The sequence below is a fragment of the Cupressus sempervirens genome, chromosome 11 (genome assembly GCF_028749045.1).
Source record: "Cupressus sempervirens isolate cs-2001-9-10 chromosome 11, ASM2874904v1, whole genome shotgun sequence".
Taxonomy (NCBI): Eukaryota; Viridiplantae; Streptophyta; class Pinopsida; order Cupressales; family Cupressaceae; genus Cupressus; species Cupressus sempervirens.
This window is the reverse complement of record NC_143128.1, coordinates 596,830,274-596,846,682: the sequence shown is the minus strand read 5'-3', so window position 1 is coordinate 596,846,682 and position 16,409 is coordinate 596,830,274. Positions and strand designations below refer to the sequence as shown.

Sequence of the window (16,409 nt, the reverse complement as noted above, 5' to 3'; positions counted from 1 at the left end):
GTAGTAGACATTATGACGAAGGCTTTGGGAAAGGCCAAATTTATCTTTTTTAGAGATAAGATGGGTGTCATGCAGAACAGCTTCCTCGCTAAGAGGGAGTGTTAATTATTGTTAGTTGGACATCTGTTATTTCTGACCCAGAAATAGTAGTAGTATTTATGGGTAGCTTGGACAGTTGTTCGTCCTTATCTATGAATAGCATTTGTATTTATGGGTGGTTTGGATAGTTGTTTGTCCACTTGCTAAGAATTAGTAAATGGTTATTATTTATTAATTTTAGAGATTCCCTTTTGGACACCTTGCAACCAATTCTATTATTGGCTGTCGAGTTGTCTTAATCTCAGCCGTTGGTTTGATTTAATCTCGGTCATTGGTTTACCAACATGAGTAGTATAAAAAGGGGTCATTGGGTCATTTGGAAAAGAAGTTGTGGAGAAACATTTGCAGTGTTAGCAAACAGTCTTGCAGTGTTAGCAAGGGCGCAGTGTTAGTGCAGAGATAGCAGTGAGGAATATCAGCGGGAGAAATTAGGAAGTTGTCGGAGTTCTGCCAGTGAGAGGCAAGGAATTTTTTTGTATCTCTTGATTTGCTGAAGTTTAATATAATTCCTCATCTGTAGAACTGGTTTTTCCTTAGGAGTTTTTCCAAGGACAATTTGTCCGAAAATATTGTGTTCATTGTGTTGTTTATTTCTTTCCATATTTTATAAGTGAAGTTGCAGTTGTGTTATTTTTCAATATTAGCTGGAAATTTGTTTTCAGCAGTTTAATAATCATTTATGATAGTAGATTAATAATCAGTGACTGCAATAGTTTGATTTTTCACAGCTTTACATTGAAATGGCCGTCCAACATTACATTGCTAGCCTTAATATCTCTGTGAACAACTCGATGGTCCCATTCTTCATGAAGATAAAGAAGAGCAGATGCTATGTCACATATGATGCTGTACCTTCTCTCCCAATTCAAATCACCCTTCGTCAGATTCCCAAATAAATATTTGTCTAGGCTTCCGTTGGGCAGATATTCGTAGAGAAGAAGAAGTTGGCCCTTTTCATGACACCATCCGTAGAGCTGAACAAGGTTCCGGTGCCTCAGCTTGGAGATTATACTCACTTCTGTTATATACTCCTTCTCCCCTTGTTTCGACCCTTGCGATATTCTCTTCACTGCCACGGTCTCATTTGAGGAAGACAGGACGCCTCTGAAGACTTGCCCGAAGCCCCCCTTTCCAAGCATCTGATTATTGCTGAAGTTGTTCGTGGCAGCGCGGAGGAGAGAATAGGAGAACTTCTGCGGGCCTTGAGCAAAGTGTTTGTCCAGCTCTCTGCTTTTCAAGTTATAAATGGTGCTGCCTTGCCGCCAGTGCCACCGGGCTAAGATCATGATTACCAAACACACTACCACCGCCCCAGAGACCAGCAGAACAACATTCCTTTTTCTATATCTCTGGAGCTCTGAAGGTGTTTCGATCTCCCATGAATATTGGGAACAGAAGTTCCAATCGAAGACGTCGTAAGACTCCATTGAACTAGGCTCCCTAGAAGCAGAGAAACCAATCTTAACCATCTGAGGAAGAAACTCACTGAGGTCTATCTCATAAGACAAGATTGGCGTTTTGGGTTTTTGCACCCTTGGAAACCATAAAAAATATGCATCCCTGGAAAGATAGAGTTGGAGTTTCTTGGCTACCCCGTCGTAGTCCACCCATGGTCTCCATGTCCTGCCCTCGCTGAGATGAGGAAGGGCGACAGAGACGTTCATTTTGGAAACAATGCTATTCACATCCATTCCCACATGAATGCTATCCATGTCGAATGGAGAATTCATGAACGTATCAAACTCCACTGCTACAATCTGATTTGAGTTTTTTCCATCGGATGTCTGGTTAAAGAGGGCAAGCCATTGTCCCCCGCCATTTGCAGGCGGCTCCAAGTCAAAAGGAGACATGAAAAAAGAGAGTGCACCCCCGTTTCTAGTGGCGAGATTTGGATAGACGTCGAAGGAAAAAGAGGAAGAGAAATTGGCGAGAGCGCCAGAAGAGGCAGAGTGAATCCACAAGGCCCCGTTTGGTTGGAGAAGATGATTTTTTGACATAATCAGGTTATCTTATAACCAGGTTTCGAAAACCTGGTTTTGTGGTTTGGAAAGCCAATGGTCCGTTTGGTTGACACGGAAGATGAATATACTGTGGACCCCGCAATATTATTAAAAAAACTGTCATAAAATTCAAAATCTGGTATTAATTTCGAATTCCACCTTTTTGTTGGAAGAAATTTTTTCCAATTTTTGATCAAAATTGGAAGATGAAATTGAAAACCAGGTTATAATTTTAACCAACCAAACACCAAAGTTTTTTTGCAAAACCTGGTTTTGCCTTTGATAACCCGATTTTGGCCCTCATCTTCCAGCAACCAAGGGAACTGCTTTCTTATAAGTTGCCCACGCCTAGTTTTCCGTAAGACGATTTGACCATGGCGTGAGAAAAATGTATGGGCTGAGGCTCTTCCCAACAAAGGTAGCTGCAGCGTTTCCAAGCAGAGATATGTTAGTCGGGAAAGAGTAAGTGAAGTTAAATTCACTCTCGCTATCTACTGCTGCCAATTGTAGTGCACCAAATAAGAAGATGAAGAAGAAGAATGGAAGAAGGTTTGCCATATGTGATGCATTGCAGAGACCGCGTCATATCACAACTTTGTTTTATAATCGATGTAATTTCATTTCTACCATTGTGCACGGGAATCAACAGGCCTGCGATAAGACAGAACACAGCTGCCGTATTCGATTTCGGATTTAATTATTAAATTCAAAATAGCTTTCTTTGTCTCATGCCTTTTCATGCTCTATAGCCGGCTCTGTCATTTCCTACGACTAACACAATATCTGATGACTTCCCTAGGATTTCGTTATGTATCCTTGTTTCTTTATTGCTCTTTCCCATGTTTCAACTTCATTATCATCTGCATGGGTTGTTTTTATTGCTTTGAGACCATTTCTATGTTCGCCTACAGTTGTCATTAGGGATTTTTATTTTTAAAGAAATCATTTCAGATTAGAGGAGGCATTTATCTTAACATTGAAATAAAAATATTTACTAAAAGAATAAAATATTAGATTAATCTAATATAAAACAAAATTAAATTGTTTGAATATAGATTATAGTAAAATATATTTATGTTAGCAAAAAAAGACTGCTCATCATTGTGCATTTATAATTTTACATATCTAAAATCTATAGCTTAAGAGTAATGTAGGTGTTATTTCTTATCATAATTTAGTTCTCATAATTATTTATAAATACCTTAGCTAAAATTCTCTTGATTTTGATAAATCATTTTGAATTATATCATCATCTAGCTTTACTTCTTTCTCTATATATTAACATCATTTTATGTTCATCATTTATCTTTAAAAATAATATTAGGATGAATCTTAAAACTGCTAATATTAGTATAATTAGAATTTTATGGTTTCAAACTGATGGGGACACAACCCAAGAACAGATGGACACAACAGAAAAGGGAAATTGTATTAACTGAGAAAATAAACTTCAAAACTTGCCCTAAGGGCTTACAATAGCATAAATCTGGAGATAATTTCTCCTTTCAGTACCTCCTCTCAAACTCCACTCCGAACTGCCTTTTACAATGCCATAAATCTCCTTAAATAGACCTCGGAGGGTTAAGGACTAGGAGTACATTCTAGAAAGTGCTAGTAGGCATCCACCGACCAAATAGAAGGTTCCAGAAGTTGCGTTAGAAGTCGGTGCAAATCTAGAAGAATCCAGAAATGGTAACCAAACTTCTGGGAGGCATAACTTTTGAACCGTAGCTCCGATTGACGAACCGTTTACATTTTCGAAAAGCTCTCGAAGCGCTCTATAGCCCTATGGACCAGCTTTGCTCGTCTCCCATTTTTAGCCCTTTTCGAGGTCATTTAATGCCCCTAACCTGACTTTGAAGCATTCTTAGGAGGCCTCCAAAACTCGAAAAACTGCAATAACTTTCAAACTGTGGGGTCTTTTGACCTGATTCTTTTTTCTGGAATGCTCTGAATCACGATTACATTCATTTGGCCAATTCACACCTTCTAGTTTACCAAAATGATGGCCCAATTGCATGCTCCTATTTTTTTGAGATTTTCAAACACACTGATAGTGGAACTGTGAGAGTTGGAACCTTTATTTGACCCAAATGGGTATCCAAAAATGAAAACACATGGAACAGAAGCTAAGTCTACGTACATTTTTTTTTGGGTGACACAGGATTGCCCTTATACCTCTGGATGCTCCTACATCAGACACCCAGGGTAGATTGAAAAGTGACCCTGTCACTTTATGAATGGTAGAGGAAATCCCAAATGGGAAACCTCAGCTGCTGAAATCCAAGTTGAGTCCTCAATCGATCGTCCTTTCCATTTGACCAAATACTCTTCATACTGCCTGTTTCTGATACTCCTACCCACACGATGATCTAGAATGTCTTCTATCTCCTCCTTCTTAGAAACAGGAATTGGACATGGCTCTAACACCAACTCCTCATCTGCACCATCATCATGATACTCTATTAAATCTGCAATGTTGAAAATGGGAGAAATGTGAATACCGTCTGGCAGCTCCACTTCATATGCATTTCTTGAGTCATGTTTCTTCAAAATTTTGCAGGGGCCAAATTTCTTCATTTTCAGCTTGTTGTAAGTACCGGCTGAAAATCTTTCTTTTCGTAAGTACACCATGACTAGATCCCCTACTTAGAATTCCTTATGTCTTCTCCTTTGATTAGCCCTAGCTTTATATTCTTGATTCATCTTGGTAATGTGTGCTTGAACCTCCTCATGTAGATGCTTGATATGTTTAGCAAACTCCTTAGCTTTAGCACTTGTCCTCTCCCCTTGTTCTATCTTCCTCAATTCTGGTGCAATCCTTGGGCTATTCCCATATACAATTTGAAATGGTGATTTTCCAGTACTCCTATTTATAGAGTTATTGTAAGCAAACTCTGCCTGTGGTAGAATCAAATCCCATCCCTTGGGCTTATCCCCAACTAAACATCTCAGCAAATTGCCCAGACTTCTGTTTGGCCGTCAGTTTGTGGGTGATGCGTGGAACTGAATTTCAAGTCTGTTCTCAACTTTTTTCACAATGTCCTCCAGAAATACCCCACAAATTTAGTATCTCTGTCAGAAACTATACTCCTTGGAAGACCATGTAGTCTTACCACCTCTTTGAAAAACAAGTCTGCAATATGGACAGCATCATGAGTTTTGTGGCATGGAATGAAATGTGCCATTTTGGAGAACCTATCAACCACCACAAATACTGAGTCATTACCCTTTTGTGTCCTCGGCAATCCAAGAACAAAATCCATACTTATGTCCTCCCATGGCCTTGATGGAACAGGCAATGGCTGATATAGGCCAGTATTGTGACTAAACCCCTTGGCAACTTAACAAACCTGGAAACTCTGTACAAACTTCTTCACATCTTGTGAAATTTGAGGCCAAAAATAATGTTCTCTAAGAATGGCAATGGTCTTATCTCGACCAAAATGTCCTGCCATCCCTCCACTGTGTTTCTCCTTAATTAGATTTTCCCTCATGGAACTCCTTGGAATGCACAATTGACTACCTTTGAACAACATACCATCATGAATCAAATAGTCTAACCACTTGGTTCTATCTACAGCAACAGGTTCTTTACAAGCTTTCCAGGTTTCAGCAAAATCAGGATCCTCGGGGTACAATTCTTGAGTTCATCAAACCCAACTACTTCAACCTGCATTGTTGTAAGCAACAACTATCTCCTACTTAGTGCATCTGCAACCCTGTTAGATTTTCCACTTCTATGCTTCAACACAAATGTATAGCTTTGCAAGAACTCTACCCACTTCATATGCCTCTGATTCAATTTACCTTGACTATTTAGGTACTGTAATGCCTGATGATCAGTATACAAAACAAATTCCTTTGGCAATAAATAATGCCTCCATTTCTTTAAGGCCTAAACTATTGCATAGAATTCTTGATCATAAACAAAATACTTCTTCTTTGCATCATTCAATTTTTCACTAAAATATGCAATAGGCTTACCTTCTTGGCTTAATACAGCCCCAATAGCGTTGCCACTGGCATCACAATCCACCTGGAAAACCTTTCTAAAATCTGGAAGTGCCAACACAGGTTGTTCTGTTACTTTCTTCTTCAACAATTCAAAACTTCTCGCAGCTGCTGCAGTCCATTTGAACTCTTTTCTATCCTCTCTTATTGTATCAGTTAGGGGTGCACATATGCCACTGAAATTCTTAATAAACTTTTTGTAGAAACTAACCAGACCATGAAATGATCTTACCTCAGTAGCAAACCTTGGAGTAGGCCATTCCAAGATGGCGTTTACCTTCTCCGGATCCATTTTGAGACCTTCAGGTGATATAACAAACCCCAAATAGACTAACTCCCTTTTTGCAAAGTTACACTTCTTCAGATTAATTAACAGTTTCTCTTCCCTTAGCCTTTCAAGGACACTACGAATATGCAGTAAATGTTCTTCCAAAGTCTTGCTGAAAATTAAAATATCATCCAAATAGACAATAACAAATTTTCCCAAGAACTTCTTAAGTACCTCATTCATGAGCCGCATGAAGGTGCTTGGGGCGTTCGTCAATCCAAAGGACATGACTAACCACTCATAAAGACCCTCCTTGGTCTTGAAGGCTATTTTCCACTCATCTCCTTCTCGAATCTGTATCTGGTGATAACCACTCTTCAGATCTATCTTTGTGAAGTACTGAGCTCCACTCAAGCAGTCCATAATATCATCCATCCTTGGCAAAGGAAATCGGTACTTGATGGTGATCCTATTTATAGCTCGAGAATCTGTACACATCCTCCACTCTCCATCCTTCTTTGGTGCGAGTACTGCAGGTACTGCACATGGACTCGGGCTCTCTTGAATCAAGCCCTTCCTTAACAACTCCTGAACCTGTCTATTTAGCTCCTCTGTTTTAGTAAGAGTCATCCTGTGAGCAGCCTTGTTAGGAAAATTAGCTCCTAGAATCAGATCTATCTGATGACGGATTTTCCTTACTGGCGGCAATCCATCTGGAACATTATTAGAGATAATATCTCCAAACTCCTTTATTAAATCTAAAACTTCAACTAGTATTTCACTACTACCTTCTTTATCTTTCCTAGCTATCAAAGCATAGCACATATGTTGATGTTTCATGCCATCTAAAAACTTCCTTTCATCAACAAGACAAATCCTAGCACTGCTACATACCTTTTCACCTTCCTTTTTCATGGGCTTCAATTTGTGGCGAACTCCATCCTTTGTCAAAGAGTATGTGTTTGCATGTCCATCATGTACTGCATGTCTATCAAACTACCATGGTCTACCCAACAATAGATGGAAAACATCCATCGAAATAACATCACAGAGAACTTCATCATGGTAACTCCGAATTTTGAATTTCACTAAACATTGTTCACTTACTAGGACCTTATGATCATCTTTTACCCAAGAAATCCGATAGGGCTGGGGATGTTTCTCCCATGAGCTTCAGCTTAGAGACCATCTCTTCTGATACCAAGTTATTAGTGCTACCACCATCAATGATCACGTCACAACATTTATCCTCACACTTGCATCTAGTATGGAATAGACTCTTCCATTGTCCTAGTTCAATCTCACCACTTAATAGGACTCTTTCATTTACCAAGGTCTCTCCTCTTTCTGCATCCTCTGAATGTGATGATTGTGCATCCTCATCCACATGAGCAACCCTAGCTTGGCCCTCAGCTCTCCTATCTGTCCTTCCTTGTCGTTGAGGGCATTCAAAGGCACGATGACCTTCTTCATTGCAATGGAAACAGGTACCATAGAAGCCTCCTCTTCCTTGTCCACATCCTCTACCTCTTCCTCTCTGATTTCCAAAGTCTTGATCATGGGAATGGTTGAAACCCTCATTCCTCTGGTTCCATCTAGTACCCACATCTTCATTTTTATTTTGGGTTTCATTGCAACCTCCAAATGATCTACCACTTCCCCTTCCTCCTTGACCACACCCTCTTTGTCTTCCTTCAAACCTTTTATTCAGCTTCTCTTCAACTCGTAGGGCAAACTGGTATGCCTCTTCAACGCTGGTTATTCTTACCAGATTTAATTCCTCCTGGATGCTAGGTCGCAACCCACTGATATAACGAGCAACCTTCTCCTTATTTGCTTCTACATGTCCCACTCTAATTAAGTGTCGGTAAAATTCCTCTATATATTCTTGGACTGATCTTCCTACTTGCTTTAACCCATGCATCTTCTTAAACAAATCAAGCTCATAGTCCATAGGAATGAACTGCTTCTTCAATTTGTCCACCATGCGATCCCATCTTGTGATCTTCTCCTTTCCTCTTCTGTTTCTTTCCAATTGAACCTCTTGCCACCAGATTTTGGCATGGCCTTTCAGTTTGGCCTTTGCAAAATTAACCCTATCTGGGTCCCTGATATCCTCATACTCAAAGTATTCTTCCAGTTCATTGATCCAATCGATCAACTCATCTGATTTCAGATTTTCTAAAAATATACCCACTTCAATTGTGGGTCTTTTCCCAAACTTAGTAATGGCCCTAAAAAGCCTTTCCTCTGCATGATTCAGAACTTCCCCGTCAAATTCTCCTTCTGGTTCCATTACTTCTTCTTCATTGTCATCCTCACTGCCGTCACCTGCGGCAACATTTGCTCCTCTACGGAGCTCCTCTTGCAATGCCTGTACCTGCCTTTGGAGGGCTCTAACCTCCTTAGGATTAATAGCTCTAGCCCTTCCACCACACTCTCTTCGTGGAGGCATCTTCTAACTCGAACCCACAACCACACAGTCCTAGTGCAAACTGCCTCACAATCGGCGTTCTGTCTACACACTTAGGAAAACCAGCTCTAATACCACTTGATGGGGACACAACCCAAGAACAGAATGGACACAACAGAAAAGAGAAATTGTATTAACTGAGAAAATAAACTAGTACAAACAGTACAGAGAAAATAAACTTCAAAACTTTCCCTAAGGGCTTACAATAGCATAAATCTAGAGATAATTTCTCCTTTCAGTACCTCCTCTCAAACTCTACTCTGAACTGCCTTTTATAATGTCATAAATCTCCTTAAATAGACCCCAGAGGGTTAAGGACTAGGAGTACATTCTAGAAAGTGCTAGTAGGCATCCACCGACCAATTAGAAGGTTCCAGAAGCTGCGTTAGAAGTCGGTGCAAATCTAGAAGAATCTAGAAATGGTAACCGAACTTCTGGGAGGCATAACTTTTGAACCGTAGCTCCGATTGACGAACCGTTTACATTTTCGAAAAGCTCTCAAAGCGCTCTATAGCCCTATGGACAAGCTTCACTTGTCCCCCATTTTTTGGCCCTTTTCAAGGTCATTTAATGCCCCTAACCTGACTTTGAAGCATTCTTAGGAGGCCTCCAAAATCTGAAAAAGTACAATAACTTTCAAACCGTGGGGCCTTTTAACCTGATTCTTTTTTTTGGAATGCTCTGAATCATGATTACATTCATCTGGCCAATTCAAACCTTCTAGTTTACCAAAATGATGGCCCAATTACATGCTCCCATTTTTTCAGGATTTTCAAACACACTGATAGTGGAACTGTGAGAGTTGGAACCTTTATTTGACCCAAATGGGTATCCAAAAATGAAAACACATGGAACAGAAACTAAGTCTAAGTACATTTTTTTTTTGGGTGACACAGGATTGCCCTTATACCTCTGGATGCTCCTGCATCACAAACATTTAGACAATATTCTAATATGTCTAAGTGATAATTTGCACCTTATCAAGACTTACTTCTACACAAGAGAAGTATTGTAATATTTGAAAATAGAAGAAAAATTTGAACTTTATTTTTTCCATGCTAGATATGAAGGACTCCAAATATTTAGGCTACACATTCTTCTAAGTTTATATTGACAGAAGAGACTATCGAAACCATTCAAATGATCAAAAAAAAGAAATTAGTTGCCCAAGTGTTCTAGATGAACAGTCTACTATAAATTGTATTCCTTCAAAGCCATCAAGTTGAAGGACAATTATTAGAATGTTTCTTAAATGCTAATATTATATCCACAACTTCTCTTTTTGGGTGATCAAATGAATATAATTGAATTCATTTAAATACATGTATATAGTAATTATTGTTAGAGTAATTATTTGTTTGCACTTATTAATTAAATCACTTTGATTTAATTAATTAAGTTGCCTATTACTCTATTTTGCTTAAGCTATCTTGTAGGTGCATTATTAATTAATTATTAATTAATAATGTGCAACCTAGCTTTTTAGTTTAGGGTTTCTATCTCACCTTTATAAGGATGAGCATTGTACTTTCTTCATTATCTCTTATGCATTTTTCATTTGAGAGAACCTTTTCTTCTATCTCCATTTTTTAGCAAACCCTTGCCTCTTCTTGTCTTTTTCTTCTATGATAGGTTTTTGCATGTAGGGATTCGAAGGCTTTGTGAATTTGATTGGCTTATTTGCTCAAATCCTACATGGTATCAGAGCTAGATCTGCTGTAGCTTGTTCAGTATTTCAAGAAAAAGGGAGAACAAGGGTTTGGCGGATCAGATCTGGTGTTTTTTCAGGCTTTTTCTGAGAAAACAGGGGGGTCACTGATTTTTACAGCAGTTTGAGGCCAAACAGACCTCACGGATGGATTCAGAAGGCGTCAAAACCCCTGTTTTGATATAAAATTTGTCCGATTTGGACAACTTTGATCTGGGAGGCAAATTTTTTTTGTTGAACAGGGTCGTACGGCCCCTGGCACGCGGATCGAGGCGGAAAAATAAAAAGAAGTCGCAAAAATTTTGGAAAAAAATGCGGTTTTTTGCCGCGGCGGTTAGGAAAACCACTGGCGGTCACCGAAAATGCTAGCGGCTGCAGTAAACCGCCGGCGGTTACCGCCTGCAGTCCCGCAGACCGCCAGCGGCTCTATGGCCGCTGCGGCTCCACCTCCGCCGGCCGCCTGCGCTCAGCCGCTCGCCTGCGCTCGTCCTCCACCACAACAACGGCGCTCCACCCTCCCTCCGCCCAACCACCGCCCGGCCGCCGCTCCACCAGCGGTGCGGGGTTTTTAATTTTTTTTAATTTTTTTTATTAAAAAAATAATAATTTTTTCATGCATTTCAGAGGGCCTGGTGTTTTTTCTCCGTAACTTGAGCATACGGACATATTTTTTCGATCTGAAAAATGCGCCGGAAAGCTGGTTCTGAGACGGAGATATTTTTGTAGGCTTTTTTGAGTTTTGATGTAGTTTGGTTGCCTATTTTGGCAGTCAAAGCTGGATGTTCTATTTTGCACTCCGGGAGGCGTATCTTGAGCATCCAATCTTCGATTTTGGACTTCTTTATATCGCTGGAAAGCTCTTTCTGTGATCTTTCCAGTGATGCTAGTTGCTATTCCAGATTCTATTCCAGGCACATCCTATTCAGTCTTTCGCGTTTTAGCATTCTGGTGGATATCCTGTTTGTTTCAGGTCCGGGGATCGATTTTGTTGCTTCAGTTGCTTCGTTTTGGGCTCTACCTTCTGTTGTTTCAGCCTTATGTCTTTTCTGATCATTTTTTATATTCATTGTAAGCATTTTTATGCAATGCACTAAGATAAAGTGCCACTCTTGCGTTTCGGGATCCTTTTCATCATTGTGATTCATTGTACTCGCACTATTTTATAAAGTGCCATGGGGGGGATAGTTGTTTGCCGCTTATAGGCCCTCTCTCTCTCTTTTGCCTCATGCAGTGTCGATGACATGTGCCTTTATTGGTGTCTATACCTCACTCTCGATGTGTCTGGTTCCTGTGTTGTAAGAGATTTTTTGGCCCACCTTTTCAGTTGCTTGTCACCTCACCTGCCTTAAGGGGAGGTTATATTGTTGTTCTATGCTTCTTTGGTTGATGGTTCGTTGGTGTGAGCTACGTATTTAGTACCTGATCCTACATACTAGGCGATTGCAGTGGCTGGCTACCTATGCATTTCGGTGAGATGGATCATTTACCATATAGACACGCTCGGTTCGTGCCTTCTATTTCCATGGAGGTTCTACAGATTAGCATTTTGACAGAGTTTTGCGGTTCTTCATGCTTCAGTGATTCTCTTCTGATCTCTTTGTTCCTTCTTCTGGAACATTCTTTGCTATCTCTTTTTGGAGTAGGGTTTTTCCCATGTGGTTTTCTCTATTTCTCCTCTTTATAGAGATTATGTTGTGATTGAGTACCTGATCAGGCCTTGTTGCCGGGACCCAATTTTCCTACTTTCATAGATGTGCTAGGTTAGCTTACCTCTTGAGCTTCGCTTAAGGGGAGGGTGTTAGAGTAATTATTTGTTTGCACTTATTAATCAAATCACTTTGATTTAATTAATTAAGTTGCCTATTACTCTATTTTGCTTAAGCTATCTTGTAGGTGCATTATTAATTAATTATTAATTAATAATGTGCAACCTAGCTTTTTAGTTTAGGGTTTCTATCTCACCTTTATAAGGATGAGCATTGTACTTTCTTCATTATCTCTTATGCATTTTTCATTTGAGAGCAACTTTTCTTCTATCTCCATTTTTTAGCAAACCCTTGCCTCTTCTTGTCTTTTTCTTCTGTGACAGGTTTTTGCATGCAGGGATTCGAAGGCTTTGTAGATTTGATTGGCTTATTTGCTCAAATCCTACAATTATCTATAGGTATGTCTCGTTAGTTTGTAAACCTAGTAAAATAGGTGAATTGGAAAATTCGATTTGATTTATTAATAATGTAAATATATTTTTTTAAATGGAAACAATAAAAATAATATAAGAATTTTATTTGTTTGACTTTGAAATGTACAATAAATAAAAGTGAAATAATAAATTTTATAAATGTAAATAAAATATAAGTTACTTATAGTGAGATATATGTGTTAACAATATGTAGAAGTTAAGATAGTAGACCCTACTTGACATAATATGATATCATATTTTTTCTTCATATTTAAACATATCCCTTTAATATAACATTAAAATAAACATAAATATAACTATCGCAATTTTGACGAATAATTATATTTATTAACAAAAAAAAAACCAAAAACTTTAGGATGTCTTGTGAGAATGGTTCATTTGCATTCATTTAAGGAAATTTTACAATGAATGCATGCATAATATATGTCTCCCTCTTTTAATTTCATTCAGATTAACCTCATTTTTAGATTGAGATAGAGCGTAGGGCATTATCATAAACTAGCTAAAGAGCATAACAAAATAAATCACTCAAAAAAATTATTACGAATGTGTACTTTGTATATGGTTAGATTAAGAACTTATGAAAAATACAATATAAACATTCAAGTTTTTAAAAATGAATAAAGTAGGGTAGTCTATTCATTTTGAAAGAGTGATCTATATCACCACCCATAAAGTGTACTCATATTAATATAATGTCTAAATTTGCAACATAAATCCATTGAAACAGAAAGATAAATGTTAGAGGAAGGATACAAGGAGATAGTTGGAGTTCATCATACATAAAGGTGATAGTGAATTTAAGTGAACAACTCAAACAATTCATAATCATGCTTGATTTTTAGTTTAAAGGTCTTAAATAGTTAAAGTTAACTAACTTTTTCCAGGTTTCATTTGTTCCTTAGTGTGTATTATTTAAGGAATATCGAATTTGAGTACTACATCATTAATATGTGGAAAATTATCTATATATTTCTAAAATTGGTATTCGGGTTGGGTGCTTTCATTAGTGTGCATGAAGAAGGTAGTGTTCTTTAGACTTGAATACCACTCCTCTTATATTGTTGGGTTATCTCAATCTATTAATATTTTTCCACTTGTAATACCCACCCATAATTTATATTTTAGTTCATGATTCCAAACTCTTATAGGCCACTTTTCAGGTTGGTATTGGTTGTTTCAATTATATCTAGTGATGCTTGAATTTGTGACAGTACTTCAATGGTTATGAAATACTACAAGAATTATTATATCATGATGTTAGTTAGGTGATGATGATTATTTTCATATGATGATGTTATGAATATGTATGGTTTTACTAACCTCCTAACCATATATATCCATTTACATGGATTGTGTGTATTCTTTACATTTTTGTTTTTACATGCTTGTATACATAAGGCCAAAGTCATAATCACTTTCTTGCAAGATCTACATGATCTCTCTCTCTCTCTCTCTCTCTCTCTCTCTCTCTCTCTCTCTCTCTCTCTCTCTCTCTCTCTCTCTCTCATGTGTGTGTGCCCATATTCATCTTTGCAATGTAGGTTTGTGGACACTGGGCAACAATTTCCTTGAATTATCAGGATGATCATGCCCATACACATATCTAAATCTTAGTAGGAGGGGAGATTCCTAAACCTTCACTTGTCCTATGAGTGGACAAATATCTAGTTGACTACTCTATCTAAAATATTTACAATGATACAAAATCATGAAATATATTAAGTATGTTGTGATTGTTGCATTTTGATTTGGTTGGTTTGCATAATGTATGCATTCATATAGATTCCACTTGAGCTTAACTAATAATTATAATAGTTCACAAAAAATAATGATAATAAACCATGGCTTCGACCTATTACCAATATTTTAAAAAAGAAAAAATTATAAGATAAAATTAAAAGTTATTGGAATCAAAGAATGAATGAATGAGTTTTAATGACATCTAACTGACCATTAGTCTTTGAAACTAAGAACAACATTATTTTAAAAATAGAATTTCTTTCACCATCCATGTGCTCTTCATTATGTTCTTTCTCATTCTCATGCCCACAACATCATAAATAGATATGATCCAAAAATGAAGATAGTTATATCATAGTCTGGTAAAGCAATAATTAGCATTACAAAAACCTGCAATTGAGAAAGTTTTTCAACTGGAGATAGGTCACAAAACAATTTTGAATATACCAAAATTAAGAGAGGAGTATTTCGGTATCGAGAGCTTCTACAAGGTTTCTTTGTTGCCTTTCCATCACTCGAAGATTGGAGGTGCAAGAGCCATATTAGAGAGTAATGATAGTCCATCATTTGATATGAAAATGTTACACCCTCACCTACAATATACTCACATGTCAATGAGACAAGTATTTGGAATTGATGTCCCCCCACCCCGTTAATGGACATTTCATTGATGGTTGTTGCAATTGATGTTCAATCAAACCAACCTAGGAATTTTGATTTAGTAGCATTTGTTGCTAACAAGATAAATGAGGACCTACTCGTATTGAAAAAAGATTTGTCCAAGTTGTGTTTCAAGAATCACTCTTTTTTGATGTATATGTTGCTCTTCTTTGGCTAGGAGAATAATGCTTCGTAAGAAGGACTACTAGTTCAAGAGTATGTTGTTAAGGGGTTTAGGCATCCTGTATAGTTATGGCTTAAGGTTTGGGATTGGAGATGCCCACTTTCAGACTACTTATGTTTTGAAGAGCACTTTGTGAAACCACTTATAAAATTGCTAAGGGGGGAGCATAATCATACCCTGTCATCGTAGATAAAAATGTTCCTAAGGCCTAAACAATATCTCGACCAAAGCCTAGTAGACCACAATTGAGGTGATTGGTATGCATTTGACAATTTCACTAGAATTAGAGTATATGGTTATAGTACCTAATTGAATCGTGTATCTAAAAATTATGAAAAGAATGGAAGTCTCCAATACACAACACTTGACTTCAAAGAGCAAACAATCATTCTTGCCTAGCACAATGTCATTTGGGGATTTTGTGGTCAAGACATTACAAAGTTTTGACTATATTAAAAAGAAACTTAGCAAATATGGACTAGGTCAAGGTGAGCCAAGAGAGCATTTGATCTAGAGGGATACATAGAAAGGGCAAGGGCTTCTCAAAAATTACATCCTATTGAACATAGAGCAGCATTGATTGATGATCTAATTAGGACTTTGAAAAGGGATGTAGTTGTAAGTAGAAAGAAGATGTACAGAAATATGGAGAGAGCTTTTGATGGAAAATAAGAAAAGGGAATATTAAGATAGACCTTCTCATTGGTATCACAGATCCACTTAGCTGAGCTTTCAAACTGTTAGAAGACAAAGACAAGATTTTGAGTAATGTTCCCAATGGTTTGTTGTAAGAACGACCAATTGTCATTGGTTATCTATCAAGTCAACAATACATATAGGTGGAACACATAGAAGAAAGAGAAGATGGTTGTGGTGAATGCCAACCTATTTTAGGGGATGTTGTCACTGGAGAACTGAGTTTGGAGCCCCTCTATATAGTATGATCACTTTATATTAGGGAAACTGAACACAACCAATTCGTATGTAATGATGATTTCATATATTCCAATGAGTTTAGATATTTATTATTTTAACATAGATGAAGGCAGTTAAGCCAAAC

The 16,409-nt window shown here is 37.8% G+C and overlaps 1 pseudogene; it reads right to left on the bottom strand.

Moving 5' to 3' along the window:
* Positions 1-821: 821 nt before the first annotated feature.
* On the bottom strand, positions 822-1,949 carry LOC149531085 (L-type lectin-domain containing receptor kinase IX.1 pseudogene; annotated as a pseudogene).
* Between the last annotated feature and the right edge of the window lie 14,460 nt (positions 1,950-16,409).